Source organism: Labeo rohita, chromosome 11 (assembly GCF_022985175.1).
Source record: "Labeo rohita strain BAU-BD-2019 chromosome 11, IGBB_LRoh.1.0, whole genome shotgun sequence".
NCBI classification, from domain to species: domain Eukaryota; kingdom Metazoa; phylum Chordata; class Actinopteri; order Cypriniformes; family Cyprinidae; genus Labeo; species Labeo rohita.
In genome coordinates this window covers 8,680,291-8,697,955 of record NC_066879.1, presented here as the reverse complement: position 1 = coordinate 8,697,955, position 17,665 = coordinate 8,680,291, and the positions used below count along the sequence as shown (strand labels likewise).

At 33.7% G+C, this 17,665-nt stretch overlaps 1 long non-coding RNA gene across 1 annotated transcript; it reads left to right on the top strand.

Moving 5' to 3' along the window:
- The first annotated feature begins 13,002 nt into the window (after positions 1-13,002).
- LOC127172789 (uncharacterized) lies at positions 13,003-17,078 on the top strand. Its single transcript, XR_007828675.1, has 3 exons — positions 13,003-13,081; positions 16,641-16,778; positions 17,021-17,078. It is a non-coding gene; the product is annotated as an uncharacterized LOC127172789 (long non-coding RNA).
- Positions 17,079-17,665: the final 587 nt, after the last annotated feature.

The window sequence follows — 17,665 nt, the reverse complement described above, 5'->3', positions numbered from 1 at the left end:
TATATAAACATTTAATATTTAAAACATTAATTTTAAAGTATCATTTATGCAGTGTAAGTGCAGACATTTAAAAAAAAGTTTGTAATATCAGTAAAAATATCAGTGTCATTGTTATTTATGGGGCCAAATGTCGTCATGACGAATATGAATGTAATTTATCACCAAAAAAAAAAAAAAATCTATTTATACATACAATCAAACTCTACCACCATCTAACTTTAAAGGGGTCATCGGATGCCCATTTTCCACAAGTTGATATGATTCTTTAGGGTCTTAATGAAAAGTCTATAATATACTTTGGTTAAAAATTCTCAGTGGTAGTGTAAAACAACACCCTTTTTACCTTGCCAAAATCAGCTCTGCAAAAATCATCCTGTTCTGGTCGAGGTTGCTTTAAATGTTAATAAGCTCTGCTTGCCCCGCCCCTCTCTTCTCTCTGTGGAGTGACGAGCCTGTTTACTTTAGCCGCATTTAGCTGCTAAACTTGCTAACTAGCACGTTATTAGGAAAGCCGAACGCAAAGATCCATTAAATAAAACCTTATACTCACTTCTGCTGTAAGAGAAGCTGGATCGCAAATGATTTACACAAACAAATGTAATCCACTGCATCTTCAGCGGCTCAGATGTCGGGAGTAAATGACGAGCACTATGTGATTTTTGGACTTATTTTTTCACTGAAATAAATGTTTTTGTCACTAAATGCCTTTGGTTAGGTATGTTTATCATGATAAAGAGAGAAGCAACTGGGAAACAATGGAAAGAACACAACTGAGGAGAGCGCAGAAATTTCATTCCAAAACAATGTGTTTTTTGTGTCAATGGATTCACCTATCCATGACTTGAGTTACGTATAAGGTTCCAGACAACAGCAGCCATCTGTGAAACTTGTGCACCCATTCTAAAATTAACAGATATGACAGAAGACCAACTGAAGATAAAATGCAGAGAACTCACTGGTGAGTTTGAAAATGAAATGCTGCATCTAAAATCTACATACAATGCCACATTCTCAAACAACCTCTCTCCTCTTGAACTTCTCAATGCCATCTACAAGCCTACTGGAGAGGTCTGTACTGCATTAAGGATGTTCTGCACACTGCCTGTGTCTGTTGCTGGAGGTGAGCGGGCTTTCAGCAAGTTAAAGTTAACAGTGTCTCAGGAGAGACTGAACAGCCTTGTCCATTGAGAATCAGTTAGCCTGGAAATTGGACATCATCAGTGATCTTGTCAAAAAGAAGACCCGCCAGTGGGGATTAGGTCAGTGATGACCATCAACAATTTGACAGCTTAGTATCCAGCAGCATTGTTTTTTTTAAATCTCTGAGGGGATACCTGAGGTGCTCTATGTATAGTATATTATATTAAGTATAGTATCCAGTATAGCATGTATCATGAATAATAGGAAAGGGGCCTCCATACACTGTCTTTCTTAAGTCTTTGTCTTTGTCACTGGCAAGCACCCAATTGAGGAATGTATACACTGTAATCAACAAGAGACAGTTACTGCCTCTAACGTACTACTTCAGTGTATAAAATACAACTAGAGATATCGCATTTTTCAGTCAGTGAAGAAAGTGAAACACCATGACTTCTCTTTATCAGGTTTATTGGGGAAAACAGTTAACAAGATACATGATGATATTATGGTTATAAAAGAATGTTATTTTTTTGTTTGTTTTTATGGCCTCTTCCCCATCTGTGACCCTGGACCACAAAACCAGTCTTAAGTCGCTGGGGTATATTTGTAGCAATAGCCAAAAATAAATTTGTATAGGTCAAAATTACTGATTATTCTTTAATGCCAAAAATCAGGAAATTAAGTAAAGATCATGTTCCGTGAAGATATTTTGTAAAATTCCTACTGTAAATATATCAAAACTTAATTTTTGATTAGTAATGTGCATTGTTAAGAACTTAATTTGGACAACTTTAAAGGCGATTTTGTCAATATTTTGATTTTTTTGCACCTTTTTGCACCCTACAGTCCTGCACATCCAGTGATGATACTGCAGCATTTCAAGGACTGCATTCTTTACCCTTTCAATTCGATCAAAAGCATGCCAGCTGAGAGGCTCCGCAAATTGCACAAGCAGATTTGCCAACGATATGAAATCAGGTAAGATTCCATATCTAAAAATACATATCTTCATGACACAAAGTGATAAAGTTCAAATTCATCAGTGGTTATGATTTTCTTAAAGCTGCAGTGCTGTCAGTATAATGGCCAACTGCTAAACTCTTGCTTTCTCTCTTTTACAGAAAGCAGGAACTGAAACGCTTGCATATTGAAGCTCTGCTGGAACAACGGCGGCAGAAAAGACTGGCGAGAGCCCTTTGTCCTCCAGTGAAACCCGTAAGTGGCACACAGAACCAGCACTACATATCCCATCGATTTGTCTCGCTTATCAAACATTGCAACGTGGATCAGTAGTGTGATGTTAACCTAAATGACATCTTTACTGCAGCCTGGAAAAAAACCTAATGCTGCATAGCCAGCCTCTGAAGAGCATCAGAAAGGGAGAGGAACCAGTGGAAACCAAGAATGTGGAATAATTCCTTCTCCAGTCCCCAAAACAAATAAAACCATCCCAATTGTTAATCTGCATTTTCATTTAATGTACGGTCATTGTTCAGTGCACAATTTTTAATCAGGTCTCAAATCTGTGTATAAGTACAGAATAGTAAAGTTGGGAAAGTGTGCACTGGCCAAGGAACTGGAAGACGACTTGAGGACCATCACAACCGATGGGGCACCAGAGACTTCGGAGCCATTAGAAAAGGCCTTCAAAACCTTAAATTTAACACAGAACATATAATAATACATACAATATACTACACTTTCCTGCAGCTCTACAGTTTTAATTTTATGTTCTTTTAATTCAGCTATGAGGTCATGCTGTGACGTGTCAATCTGCTGTTGGTCACTGCTCAGAAAGTGGAATCCGCCTGCACTATGTCTCTAGTAATTTAGACATGTAACTAATTTAACAGGGCTTGAACCCGGCCCTGGTTCAGACTAGTGTGAAAGCCTGTGCATATTTTAATAGTTTTTTAGTCATTTACAGTTTAGTATGTTACTACAGACAATTGCCCTAACCCGCTTATAGGGTATTATTTTATTATATAAAAAGGTCTTTAAAAGCCTCAAATCAAAAATCCCACATATTAAATGCAGTTATCAAAGCCCAAAGGCTAGCCTAAACTCAAAGTATAGGCTACTTCTGTGCACTGTCCAACTTGTTGCCCACGCAGACAGGATACAGCAGCTCTTGCACAAGGTGAATGTTGTCCACTAAAGGCTGGAATACACTACATGACTTCTGCCCAGATTTTTACCCCGATATGTAGTCTGGAAAAGTTGATGCTAATGGTCCATCGACAATTGATTATACTTTAAAAGCTGTGTGGGAGACAGAGTAGAATGTGGGAAAAAGAAGTATAACCAGGCCTTTAGCACTCAACACATGCAAAATAGAAAGATTCATCTTTACCCAGTGTCTGCGCTACCACTAACTCCTTCCGTAATTCTGTTTGCCTCACTGAACAATAATTTTCCTGTTTTTCACGGTAAAACTGCTTTGAAACAATCTGTATTGCATGATGTGATTTAGAAAAAAAGCTTTTCATTAGGGCAACAGTAAAGGAGAATAGTAGTTCTAATAAACTTTAAATGAAGTAAAATATGAATTAATTAAGAGCCAGCAATATAAATTAAAATTAATGTTGTTAAATGCACTTGTAGTATATTAAAAATATATTTTGTCTCTAACTGTTATTTCTTTCTGTCTATTTATTAATATATATTAATATATAATTTATTTAGTCCAATTTGAATGCCAATCCCCCCTACCCCCCCTTCTCTTCTTCTAGAGACAGAATGAAGACCATCTAATAATAAAACATATTTAAAATAAACTCTAAGGCAGTCCGATGCCAATTTTTTTTCTGTTTCTTGAAACTTGTTTGCATTGACCTCATATCTGGTTTTAAAGCATTTATGCTTTTCATGTTTTGTAGCCTAGAATATTTAGCATGCATACTCATTTAATATCTGTTTTGGAGATAGGTACTAAAAATACTAATTATTTCTGTGGTAGAATATGTACTAAGAAACTATGAAGGTTTTATATAACCTATGAATCCATCTCCCGGTGATCTTGTTTCATTTGTACCCTTACAAAAATTAACCATGGTTTTACTACAGTAACCATAGTTTAACTATGTTTTTTGTAGTAAAACCATGTTAACCACAAAATAAACCATGGTTTAACTAGTAAAACATAGTAACCACATAATTAACCATGGGTTTACTACAATAATCATGGTTTTTGTCTTTTGTTTTGTGGTTAATCTATGTTTTGTAGTACAATCACTGTAACTACAAAGTTAACCATGGTTTCATTACATTACTGACAGTGAAACCATAGTAATGATGAAATAAACCACACATCTATAGCTTAACTGTGTTTTCTAGTAAAACCATAAAACACAAAATTAAATATGGGTGTACTATAATATGTGTGCTGACATTGTATACCCTAAAAGAAATAATTAGGCATGATTTTGTAAAAAAAAAAAAAAACTTAATAATAATAATAAATAAATAAATAAAAGAATGGCTTTTATTGTCACTGTGTAGCTTATAACTTACAGTAAACTAGTTATAAGCTCAGCAGTAAGATACCTCTCTTTTTAGGAGTCTCATGCATTGTTAATTGTTTAAAAATTTTAAAATGATCCACAGTTATCTACAACATATATTATTATCATTGTTATATTATTATTATTATTTTCCCCAATTTCAGTTTCCATAGCGATGACTGGTGGATCTCTCCTTTCTTTTATTTGATTTAAAAAACAAAAAAACATGGTAGAAATTGGCATTGTGAGTTACATGAGGACACACACATTAACATAAGGACATAATGAAGATACTGGACTTTTCCAAGGATCACCAAATGGCTTTCAGGGAGAAACCAAAATTATTTCGGAAGTGAGTGGCAAGTGAGTGTATTTATCTGCATTTCAGCGTTGATAAATCTGATTGTTATCGTTTTGATTGTTTCATTCTTTCTGCTCGATATGATTTTTAAAGGCTAAATGCATGATAGTTGGTAATGGTTTAACGGTACATGTATTCGTACCGTCACGGTACAGGCATCTCGGTTCGGTGCATGGGGCCTTACAACGAATACAGGCAATTCACCCTCAATCCAGAAGGGGCGCCCACAGTAATGCAACTCTGATAACTGCCGGCAGAAGAACAGCGAATGCCAGGAGTTACGCACTTGAAAACAAAGACCACTAGACAGTGATCATGTGCTGATTCTGAACACGTCTCTCACTGACAGAGGAGTATAACGTTACTTTCAAGGCTTGCACACTCAACTGTTTACTAAATGGAGCTTTGTGCTCTTGTATCCTACCTCTCTCATTCGGCACAAATCCAAATATTCCATAATATTTCCATATAAGTCCCTTCTTCCCTCGGCTGGGATTGTTTAGAGCCCTTTGAAGCTCCATTTAAACTGCATTTTGGAAGTTCAAACTCTCGGGCACCATTGAAGTCCACTATATGGAGAGAGACCTTGAAATGTTAAAACAATTTCTTTTATGACTGAAGAAAAACAGGCATTATTGGCACTCGTCAACATGACATCAGAGCAAGTCGGACGCAACTTTAATAAAAGATTAAAAAATGATAATTTAGAGGGAAAATGTCTGCCTTTTTATCGTTTGAGTTACAGTTGCTAAAAGTTGCCAAATAAATTTTAGAAATGGGGTGGGATGTTTGAAGAATTATGCTACAGCATTATATTACTGCACTCATTGTCTATTAGCTGTGAGTAGACAGAGTGGCAGTCAGTGCATTGGAGAAAACGGTGACCATAAATGTAAAGAGATTAAAGAACTTTAACATTTAACAACGCAACTTCAGTGTATTCCAGTCTATGTTTAAACATTTGAAAAAGCATAGTTTTGGTCTGTTTGAAGAGTAAAGCTTTCAAAATGTACCAGTGACTTGTGAAAATATAGCTGTTTAAAAAAAGATGCTTTGCTACACTAGAGGGCGCTGTGAGCACTAGATCCTCTCAAAATCCTCTGATGATACACGGGGCAACGAGCAATGTTGCCGGGCAGCTTTGGGAAATGTTACCGTCAACGGGCAACCAGGTGAGACATGGGGCCCACAACCAATCTAAATGATCCAGATATAAGTTTGTTACCCATTCTCAACACTGTTCAAAAAAAAAGTTGCTCCGTGTATCATCAGTCAATTGACTCTAATATGCCAACAAAAAGAAACCAGAAATTTTGAACCTGGCCTAATCTGATTTTTGTTCTAGAAATGTATGCAAATTAGTTTAAGATATTGGCTTATTTAAATTGATCACAATTTAAAATCAGAAAACTTGAAACACAACCGATGTGATATCGCTTACATTAAATCTGCTTACATCTGCTGGACTTAATATGCAGATATCACACTAATTGATATGTTATCATTCTGAAAAATGAATGAATATTTTTAATCTTGAAGAATATATTCAAAAACTTGTCAAAGAAAATGCTATAACTTATGCCATGTCACTTTTTTAAAGAATGTCTTGTGTGGTGTGCTTGACACAATGAAAGAACACAAATGTTTTTTTTTATTATTAATTATTTATTTGATTATTAATTTAATTCTAACGTTATTATTTAAATTTTATTATTTACATGATTCTATTATTTATTCATATTATAAGTAAATATTTAAAAAAATCTATGTGTGTATATGTATAATTATTTACATGATTAGTATTATTTACATGATTCTATTATTTGTTCACATGATTTACTATTATTTTAAATAGGTAAATATATTTAAAAATGTATGTCTAAGTGTATCATTATTTACATGATTAGTATTATTATTTACATGATTCTATGATTTATTCACATGATTTACTATTATTTTAAATAAGTAAATATTTAAAAATGTATGTGCATTTTAATGCACATTGAAATACATGATTACTATTATTATTTACATGATTAGTATTATTTACATGATTTACTATTATTTTAAATAAGTAAATATATTTAAAAAATGTATGTGTGCATTTTAATGCACACTGAAATACATAATTACTATAATTACTATTATTATTTACATGATTAGTATTATTTACATGATTTACTATTATTTTAAATAAATATATTTAAAAAATGTATGTGTGCATTTTAATGCACACTGAAATACATGATTATTATTTACATGATTACTATAATTTCTATTATTATTTACAGGATTCTACTATTTATCCACATGATTTACTATTATTTTAAATAAGTAAATATATTTACAAAATCTGTGTGCATTTTAATGCACACTGAAATACATGATTATTATTTTCATGATTACTATAATTACTATTATTTATTCACATGATTTACTATTATTTTACATAATAAGTAAATATATTTAAAAAATGTGTGTGCATTTTAATGCACACTGAAATACATGATTATTATTTACATGATTACTATAATTACTATTATTATTTACATGATTAGTATTATTATTTACATGATTCTATTATTTATTCACATGATTTACTATTATTTTACATAGGTAAATATATTTAAAAAATGTATGTGTGCATTTTAATGCACACTGAAATACATGATTATTATTTACATGATTACTATAATTACTATTATTATTTACATGATTAGTATTATTATTTACATGATTATGTTATTTGTTCACATGATTTACTATTATTTTAAATAGGTTAATATATTTAAAAAATGTATGTGTGCATTTTAATGCACACTGAAATACATGATTATTATTTACATGATTACTATAGTTACTATTATTATTAACATGATTAGTATTATTTATTCACAATTTATTATTATTTTAAATAAACATATTTAAAAATGTATGTGTAAGTGTATCATTATTTACATGATTAGTATTATTATGTACATGATTCTATGATGTATTCACATGATTTACTATTATTTTAAATAAGGTAAATATTTAAAAATGTATGTGCATTTTAACTATTATTTTAAATAAGGTAAATATTTAAAAATGTATGTGCATTTTAATGCACATTGAAATACATGATTACTATAATTACTATTATTATTTACATAATTTACTATTATTTTAAATAAATATATTTAAAAAATGTATGTGTGCATTTTAATGCACACTGAAATACATGATTATTATTTACATGATTACTATAATTTCTATTATTATTTACAGGATTCTATTATTTATCCACATGATTTACTATTATTTTAAATAAGTAAATATATTTACAAAATCTGTGTGCATTTTAATGCACACTGAAATACATGATTATTATTTTCATGATTACTATAATTACTATTATTTATTCACATGATTTACTATTATTTTACATAATAAGTAAATATATTTAAAAAATCTTTGTGCATTTTAATGCACACTGAAATACATGATTACCATAATTACTATTATTATTTACATGATTAGTATTATTTACATGATTTACTATTATTTTAAATAAGTTAATACGCTTAAAAATGAATGTGTGCATTTTAATGCACTCTGAAATAAATTACTATTATTGTTTACATGATTACTATTTTTATCACTATTATTATTTACATGATACTATTACTGATACTGGCTGTTTTTTGTTTGCACAGTGACTAGAGAAGTTGTGAAGAGCTGTGATGAGAGAGGATCTCTCACTTCACTGGAGGAGGATGGAGGAAGGTCTTTTCTTTTAAGGACTGAAGAGGCAGTGGAGGAGCTCAGAGGTGAATTATTTCTCAATCTTTGTTTCCACTGGCTCCTCTCTTTTGGATGCTCTTCAGAGGCTGGCTACGCTGCATCAGCTTTTTTCCAGTCTGCAGTGAAGACATGATTTAGGTTAGCGTCACACTACTGATCCACGTTACTACTATATTTGATAAGCAAGACAGAAGTATGGGATATGTAGTGCTGGTTCTGTGTGCCACTTACGGGTTTCACTGGAGGACAAAGGGCTCTCGCCAGTCTTTTCTGCCGACGTTCTTCCAGCAGAGCTTCGATATGCAAGCGTTTCAGTTCCTGCTCTCTGTAAAAGAGAGAAAGCAAGAGTTTAGCAAAAGATCTTGCAGTTGGCCATTGTACTGACAGCACTGCAGCTTATAACATGTAAACTTACCTGATTTCTTTTTGTTTGCAAATCTGCTTCTGCAGTTTGCAGACCCTCTCAGCTGGCATGCTTTCGATGGAATCGAGAGAGTAAAGAATGCATTCTTCAAATTGCTGCAGCATCATTAAGGGATATGCAGGACTGTAGGCCCGCTCCTCACAGGCCTCCTGGACGTTTACGAGCTCATCACACAACAGCTCGGTCTCTGTCTCATTCTGGTGAGACAAAAACAAAAAGATGAACTTAAATGTGACAGACATCAGTTGTACAGTCGCTCATTAGATTAGGATGTGTGTAAGGGTGTGGCAGCTATAGACGAGACACGTTACTTACTTTCTTTCTCCTGGCGACCCTTTCACTTTTAATTATATCCATATCAGCTTTCACTGCTTTTTTTGTTTTCTGCTTACATTTAATGCGGGAAGCACAGGTGTGCATTTCCTCCTCCATGCGGCCCTTATAGTGTTCACTGGACAAAAACACACAAGACAAAACTTAGAGGGTCAGACGCTCTTACTGTCTTTGGTTTCCTCAGATTAGACACTATTAAGAAATCACAAGAAACTTACAGCCTGTCCTTTTCGTTGTTTATGAGCATGAAAACCTCGCCCTCTTCCTCGCTCAGCCTCGTGGAGTCCACATGATTGGATGTTAACTTTTCCAGCTCCTCAGGGCTTAGTCTTCTGTTCCGTCTCTCACGCTCGCGGGCTTCGTGAATAAGCAGCTCTCTGAGTTCAATTGTGTCTTCGACAACATAGATTTTCCTGGAACGGATTACAGTAACAGACATGGTTATGAATAATAGTATCAGAAGCAGCATCTTCTCTGTTGGGATGTGAAGAAATAGAAAGACATCAGTTGTGCACATTGACATGACAGTACTAATGTGCTTACCTTGCAAGAATTTCTCGTTTTCTTCTTGTAACCACGTCACGAGCAAATCCTGAGCCCTGAAACATGACAACATGATAATAAGCACCTGGCGATTAGAACTATATAAACTGAAACTGGATTATTTACAATGACCACAAAAGCATAAATTCAACATTTAACAGAAATTAACAGTAAACATAATTACTCTTGCTCGACTCTTAGTGGATTTGAGTCACGTAATAATCCTTCAGCTTCTGCCCAGTCTTTTTTTCAGCACACGCTCTTTTTCGGACATTTCTGTTATTTCTTGTGTGCTTTGTTCGGCCAAAGTCTGGAAGGCCTTATTTTTATTTATTGTGTCCATCTGAGAATAGAGAAGAAACAGAAGTTAGAAGAGTACACATGCCACCACAAATGAAAAACCACACAATCCACAAACTACATTAGTTAACATTAACTAAGAATGAACAACACTTCTACAGCATTTATTAATCTTATTTAATATTAATTTCATCATTTACTAATGCATTATTAAAATCACAAGTTGTTAGAGTTTGTTAAATGCATTGTGAACTAACATGAACAAACAATGAACAGCTGTATTTTTATGAACTAACATTACCAAAGATTAATAGTAATGTAATAAATCTATTGTATATTGTTCGCACATGTAAATACATTAACGAGTGTACTTTATTGTAAAGTGTTACCCAATTACATATATGATTAAATATTCATTTAAACTGGAGTAATCAAAATATACAAAACTTCCTTACTTCAACGTAACCTTTTTGTATAATCCCAGTTGTGTAGTCTGAGAGTGTTTCAAAACATCGCATCCACTTCTTCTGTGGTAAAAGATGAGTTTTGCCTCGAGTGGGGCGTCCCCGTCTCCCCTCTCTGATGAAGGCCCTCACTTCTACCGGTTTGTACTCCCTGCTTCGAAGTCCAAAGAACTGATATTGCCTCTCAGCACTGAGATCAGATCCATTCACCTTCTCCTGAGGTGGTGGAAGTGGACACAGTCCTGCATAACGTCACATTTAATTCATGTTAGTTTGGCTCTCATGAAGGAACTTGTGTTTACTTCATACTTCATTCTGTGAATGTAAATAGCAAACCAGGTTTAGATTGTTTGAGCAGCTCACCTCTGGCATGGGAAGGACGAGGGATAGATGGAAGCTTCAAAGCCTCCATTTGCCCCGAGTTTCTGGTGTTTTCGCTCACACTAATGATGTTCTGGTGAGCGCTGAAACTCTTTACATTCTTCTGAGGTGGTGGACGTGGACACAGATCTGCATAACAACACATTTAATTCATGTTAGTATGGTTCTTATAAAGGAATTTGTGTTTACTTCATACTCATGCAATATGTTCTAAATTCAAATGTATCAAACTGGTTTCAGATTGTTTGAGCAGCTCACCTCTGGCATGGGAAGGACCAGGGATAGATGGAAGCTTGACAGCCTCCATTTGCCCCGAGTTTCTGGTGTTTTCTCTCACACTAATAATGTTCTGGTGAGCGCTGAATCTCTTTACCTCCTTTGGTGGATGTGGACACAGATCTGCATAACAACACATTTAATTCATGTTAGTAAGTTCTCATAAAGGAATCTGTGTTTACTTAATACTCATGCAATATGTTCTGAATTCAAATATGTGACCCTGAACCACAAAACCAGTCTTAAGTCGCTGGGGTATATTTGTAGCAATAGCCAAAAATACATTGTATGGGTCAAAATTATTGATTTTTCTTTTATGGCAAAAATCATTAGGAAATTAAGTAAAGATCATGTTCCATGAAGATATTTTGTAAAATTCCTACTGCAAATATATGAAAACTTTTGATTAGTAATATACATTGTTAAGAAGTTTATTTGGACAACTTTAAAGGCAATTTTCTCAATGTTTAGATTTTTTTGCACCCTCAGATTCCAGGTTTTCAAATAGTTGTATCAGGAACAAATATTGTCCTATCCTAACAAAACATACATTAATGGAAAGCTTATTTATTTAGCTTTCAGATGATGTATAAATCTCAATTTTGAAAAATTGACACTTATGACTGGTTTTGTAATGCAGGGTCACGTATAGCAAACCGGTTTCAGATTGTTTGAGCAACTCACCTCTGGCATGGGAAGGACCAGGGATCGATGGAAGCTTGACAGCCTCCATTTGCCCCGAGTTTCTGGTGTTTTTGCTCACACTAATGATGTTCTGGTGAGCGCTGACACTCAGGGGTCTGAGCTTTCGAAATTTGTCAAAATTCATTTCTGGATCTAAAAGTTTACAACGATCCGAAATCTTAAAATTAACTAAAATTGTATGATTGTAAATTTTACACAGATCAGAAAACTGTACTGTACTAGTCGCGATCTGAAGCTGTAGAGTATAGTCTGATGCAAAAATCGTATAGCGACACTACATCAAACACACTAAAAGCAACGAGTCAAACTGGTGTCCCGTGATCAGACTAGAGGTTAAGAAGGCAGCAGTGCAGTGTAGTCAGAATTAGAACGCGCATTCTATGTCACGTGACAGCGCCTCGGATAATTGGATTAGTGGCAGAATTCTTTTGTTTTGATTTAAAAATCCAGACAGCTTGTTTTTATGGCTACGTTCACACTGTCAGTTTTTGGGATTGACAACCGCATTTACTTCGAGGTGAGAGTCTCGAAATGTCCATTTTACACATTAGCTTACAGAAGCGTCTGGAATACTGTCTGTATGAACGTGCAACGGGAGTCAAGTCTGTATTCCTTGCCAGTAACCATAGCAAGAGTGACCAAAGTAGTATCAAACATGGCGACGCCCATAAAACTTAACAGTTTTAGCACTTTCAGTTGAGCCGCGAGTTAATTTATAAAATCTTCATTAACCGACAGCAGCTTTTTTATTTGGGTAAAGAGGGCGGCGCATTTGAGCTTCGCACAGAGCACAAAACTGACGGAAGCGGCTGCGGTGGAGACTGGATTTAAAGCTTTCAGTTGACATACAGTTAATTTCTCCGTCACTGTAAGTAACCGAAACCATACATGAAAGCACGCAACACACGGTAGACGCACGTTTGTGTGGCAAAGCGGCTCTCTAGCGCTGAAAAATTAGTGGACAACTAGTTGTCCAGTCCTGTTTTGTTTACAAAGCGCGTGTGTTCCGAGAATGCGGTTGTGAGTCCTGATAATTTACGTACTGTAAATAATACAATTATTTATGTAAATAACCGTACTGTGTGTGAAAGTAACCATATTAGGGACTCAAATACATTCAGACTAACTGAAAGAAGCCTGGCTTATTTGGTAAACGTGTTTTAGCAAACAGCCCGCAGGAAGTAACCTAAATTAATTGTAAAAATGTTTTAATCTGTTGTAATCTTTTTGTGTTTCAGAAGGATTCATTTGAAACGTAATAATTAAAATTCAGTGTGTGACAACTTACTGAAAAAAACTAAACGATGAACTAGTCACTTTTAGAGTAGAAACATTAAAAGTAAAGCATGCAGCTTACTATGTACTATTTTTTGTACTATGTAACAGCATTCATTGTTTTTTAAACAGATTTTCTCATATATTCTTCTTTTTGTTGTAGTTGCGATCTTTGAAGTAGATTCATCATCTACTTTACGTTTACCTGGCACTTGTTGTCTTTTCAAAAACTTGTCCATGCTAGAGCAGAACTATGTCTATGCGTCATTCATTCATAATTTTACTCCGCTAACGGCAATTCTCATTTCTGATATCAATTGCACCATCTAGTGGTTTGTTATTTTACGACAAAAACCGCTACAACTGATAACAGACCGCTGCAGCGGGTACTGCCAGTCGTCTTGAGGTAATAAAATATGATGAAATTCATATTTTGTGTTAAATTATTTACATATGTGGCAAGTAGCCGTATAAGAAGCAAGATGATTTCACAGTGGGGTCTTGTATCACCCTGAAAATGTTTCTTTTTACATAAAAATCTAGGGATGTACCGAAATGAAAATTCTTGGCTGAAACTGAAACTGCTTTGTAATAATTATTTATTATTTTATTAAATAATATAGCCATTTTGTAAGACTTTTTGATTTAATTTGATAATATTAATGATACTGAATAAAAAAATAAAATAAAATAATCACGTTATTGCAAGTAGCAATAAAACTGGACATAAAATATACGAATATTAAATCTCATTATATTATTTTTATTCAGTTAAGTGAAACAGAATCAGATATAACTGACTAATTATCAAAATAATGTATAGTCCTACAAAGCTATTATTATTATCGGAGCGGAGGGGGAAGAGGGGAGAGAGTCAGCTTCGGGTTCAGAGGTTCAGACAGTTTCATTTCGCTCCCATTGAGATAACAACACAAATACATGTACAGCCTTTTGCATCATGCATCGAAAGCATATATATGAATGCGCTGTTGCACCTCTATTAACTTTTTAAGGCCTATATAATCCTTTATTATCCTTTTGATGGGTTGCGTCAAGGAGTTGTAAAAAACAGTTTTCTGAAACAATAAAATTAACGAATGCTACATTCTCATCTATGATGTGCAGCACAAAAACCTCTGCTAAAATCTCAGAAAAAGTAGTCCAGGGTTTCATGACCCTTTAAGGAAAATATAGTTTCATTAGTTTGAAAGGATATTACTGAAGTTTATTAAACATCCTTTATGATCAGTGGTGGGGGTAATGCATTACAAGCAGTGTTGGGGAAAGCTACTTTTAAAAGTAATGCATTACAATATTGAGTTACTTTGAGAAAAGTAAATTCACGTCTGTACAGTAGACTACAGAAGAAGATTATCAACTCTTCAGCAATAAAAAAAGGAAAACAAATGTTAGATTATCTTGAGTAATTTTTGCTTATTAGTATGGTTGAATTGCATCATCGAAGGTCGGCAGCAAAGACATCGGTTAATAAAATGGTATTATATGCATATTTATTTGTATTATTTAACATATTTAATTGTTGCAGGTTTGCGTCATATTCTGAGTTGAATTTCACTGTTTTTATTCATATTGAGGAATACTAAATCTGTTTTTTGTGAGTGAGATGAATTAATGCATGTTTACATTTAGTCTAGAACTAACATCTTACTCCCGATTTGTCTCAGCATGGGGACAGGAGAGATTTTAATCAGTGAATGAGGAGAAAAGTAACTGGTTACTTATTTGAAAAATTTTCTTGTCAATTAAAAAGTAATGCGTTACTTTACTAGTTACTTTGAAAAAGTAATAATAATACGTAACTTGCATTACTTGTAATCAGTGTTAGGGGTAATGCATTACAAGTAACGCAAGTTACATAATATTATTACTTTTTAGTTCTAGAATAAATGTGAACATGCGTTAATTCATCTCACTCACAAAAAACAAATTCAGTATTCCTTAAAATGAATAAAAACAGTGAAATTCAACTCAGAATATGATGCAAACCTGCAATAATTAAATATGTAAATAATACAAATAAATATGCATTTAATACAATTTATTAACCAATGTCTTTGCTGCCGACCTTCGATGATGCAATTCAACCATACTAATAAGCAAAAATTACTGAAGATAATCTAACATTTGTTTTCCCTTTTTTATTGCTGAAGAGTTGATATTTTTTCTTCTGTGGTCCACTGTACAGACGTGAATTTACTTTTCTCAAAGCCTGAGGCTTTTACATTTGCCAAAAATAGAACTATTTATATTAAAAACAAACAATCAAGCCCTGCCCAGATTTAAAAAGTAATGCAAAAGTAAAGTAACGCATTACTTTCCATAAAAAGTAACTAAGTAACGTAATTAGTTACTTTTTTAGGGAGTAACTCAATATTGTAATGCATTACTTTTAAAAGTAAATTTCCCCAACACTGTTTATGATACGGTAATTTGGCTCTGCTTGTCAGCAGGTGTTAAAAAGCATGCAGTGTGTGGCTGCAGATCAACCTTGTGTAAAACCATGGTTTTACTACTTATTTGTTATATTTCATACTGTGTTCCATTCTGAGTATAAATTGTTTGTAATAGTTTGTGTTTTGGTTACTTTACTAACGATCTGTAGTAGTGTATATGTTTTTACATAAATTAGGGTATTATTCAAAATAAATAACTTAATTTTTTAATGTTTTTTACTTTGAAAAATTGAATTATATTTGTGCACTGGGGTTTGATTGAGGACATAACCTGATTTATGCTATGTTAGATTTGAGCTATGTTCGATGTGTTCTTGGAGTATCTTTCTGTTAACGCAAAGGAATTTAGAATTCACATGAAACATCTTTTAAAGTAATGAGTGATCTCTGTAAATGAAGATGAAGATTTGTGAACACATATTTGTTTACTTGCCTTGGAAACCTTCAACCTTTCACCTCAGCCCCAGAATAGAAGAGCTCATGACTCAGGAACAATGACCACTTTATGTCTGTACATGAGGTTTTTAGGAAAAAATACACATTTTAAATGGACACCCCTGCCACTGAATTCTTAGAACATCAAGTACATTTTCCTGTATAATGGAAAGATTTTTTAAAAATTAATTCCCAAAAATTCTGAAAACCACTCGACTGAAACTTCTGTGTTTGTTTTTCCAGAAGAGCTCATGGTGTGAGAGCCGAGTTCAGCAAAAGACCTCGAGGTGCGCCACATGTAGCTCTGGGCTCTGCGTCTGTGGATGCAATTATTGGCAAACAAGACTCACTACATTAAACACAGTAACCCAAATCTATGATGTAAGAGCCCTGGACTGATTATTAGTTTTATAGAATGAAGAAGCTTTTTAAAATAGCTATTTGTTTTATAATTGGTCAAGCAAGATCAAACATCTTATAGTTCATCACATATAACATTGTCCTAAATAAATGTGATTTATTTACCAAAGCAGAATCTTTTTTGACAACACTTGTCTAGTTTATTAAATATTGTAATGTGGATCAGTAGTGTGATGCTAACCTAAATCACGTCTTTATTGCAGACTGCAGGTTGGGATAATCAAAAACAAGGATTATGTTGATTACCTTGCTTTATCTTCTGTACGTTTTTTTTTTTTTTTTTTTTTTTTTTTTTTTTTTTTTTGGTTTTTTTTTGGACATGCTGGGGTTTGCCCTTCTTGCCAAATCATTTTGTCAATTTAATACCTTAACCAAATTTAGTGTATTCTTCTTCACAATATATCATATTCCTCATATTTTAATGGTTTAACTGAACCTGAAGTGTCATTAAAAGCAAATATTGTGCAAATACCCTCTCCGGACATCACTTTTGGCCACTATTGTATATACAAAGTATGTTCCTTGCTGATTTTATTTATGAAATAATGAGAAGAATAACAACGTGCAGTAAACGTTAAAACTGTTTGCACTACAAACCAGTGTGTTCATAATTATAGACGATACTAAGGGAGAGAGACGAGGGATGCTTCCATTCAGAAACTATCACCTGTTCTAATTCACACAAGCTCCAAAAAGCATCCAAAGCATTCACTGCATGAAGCTTATTAGAATGCAGTTAGAACGCCTATATAATTCAAATAATGAACGAAAAATATCCCTGTTTTGTTTTTTTCTTTCTCTTTATATGATGTAATATCACACAAAAATCAGTACATGTTTGATCGCAA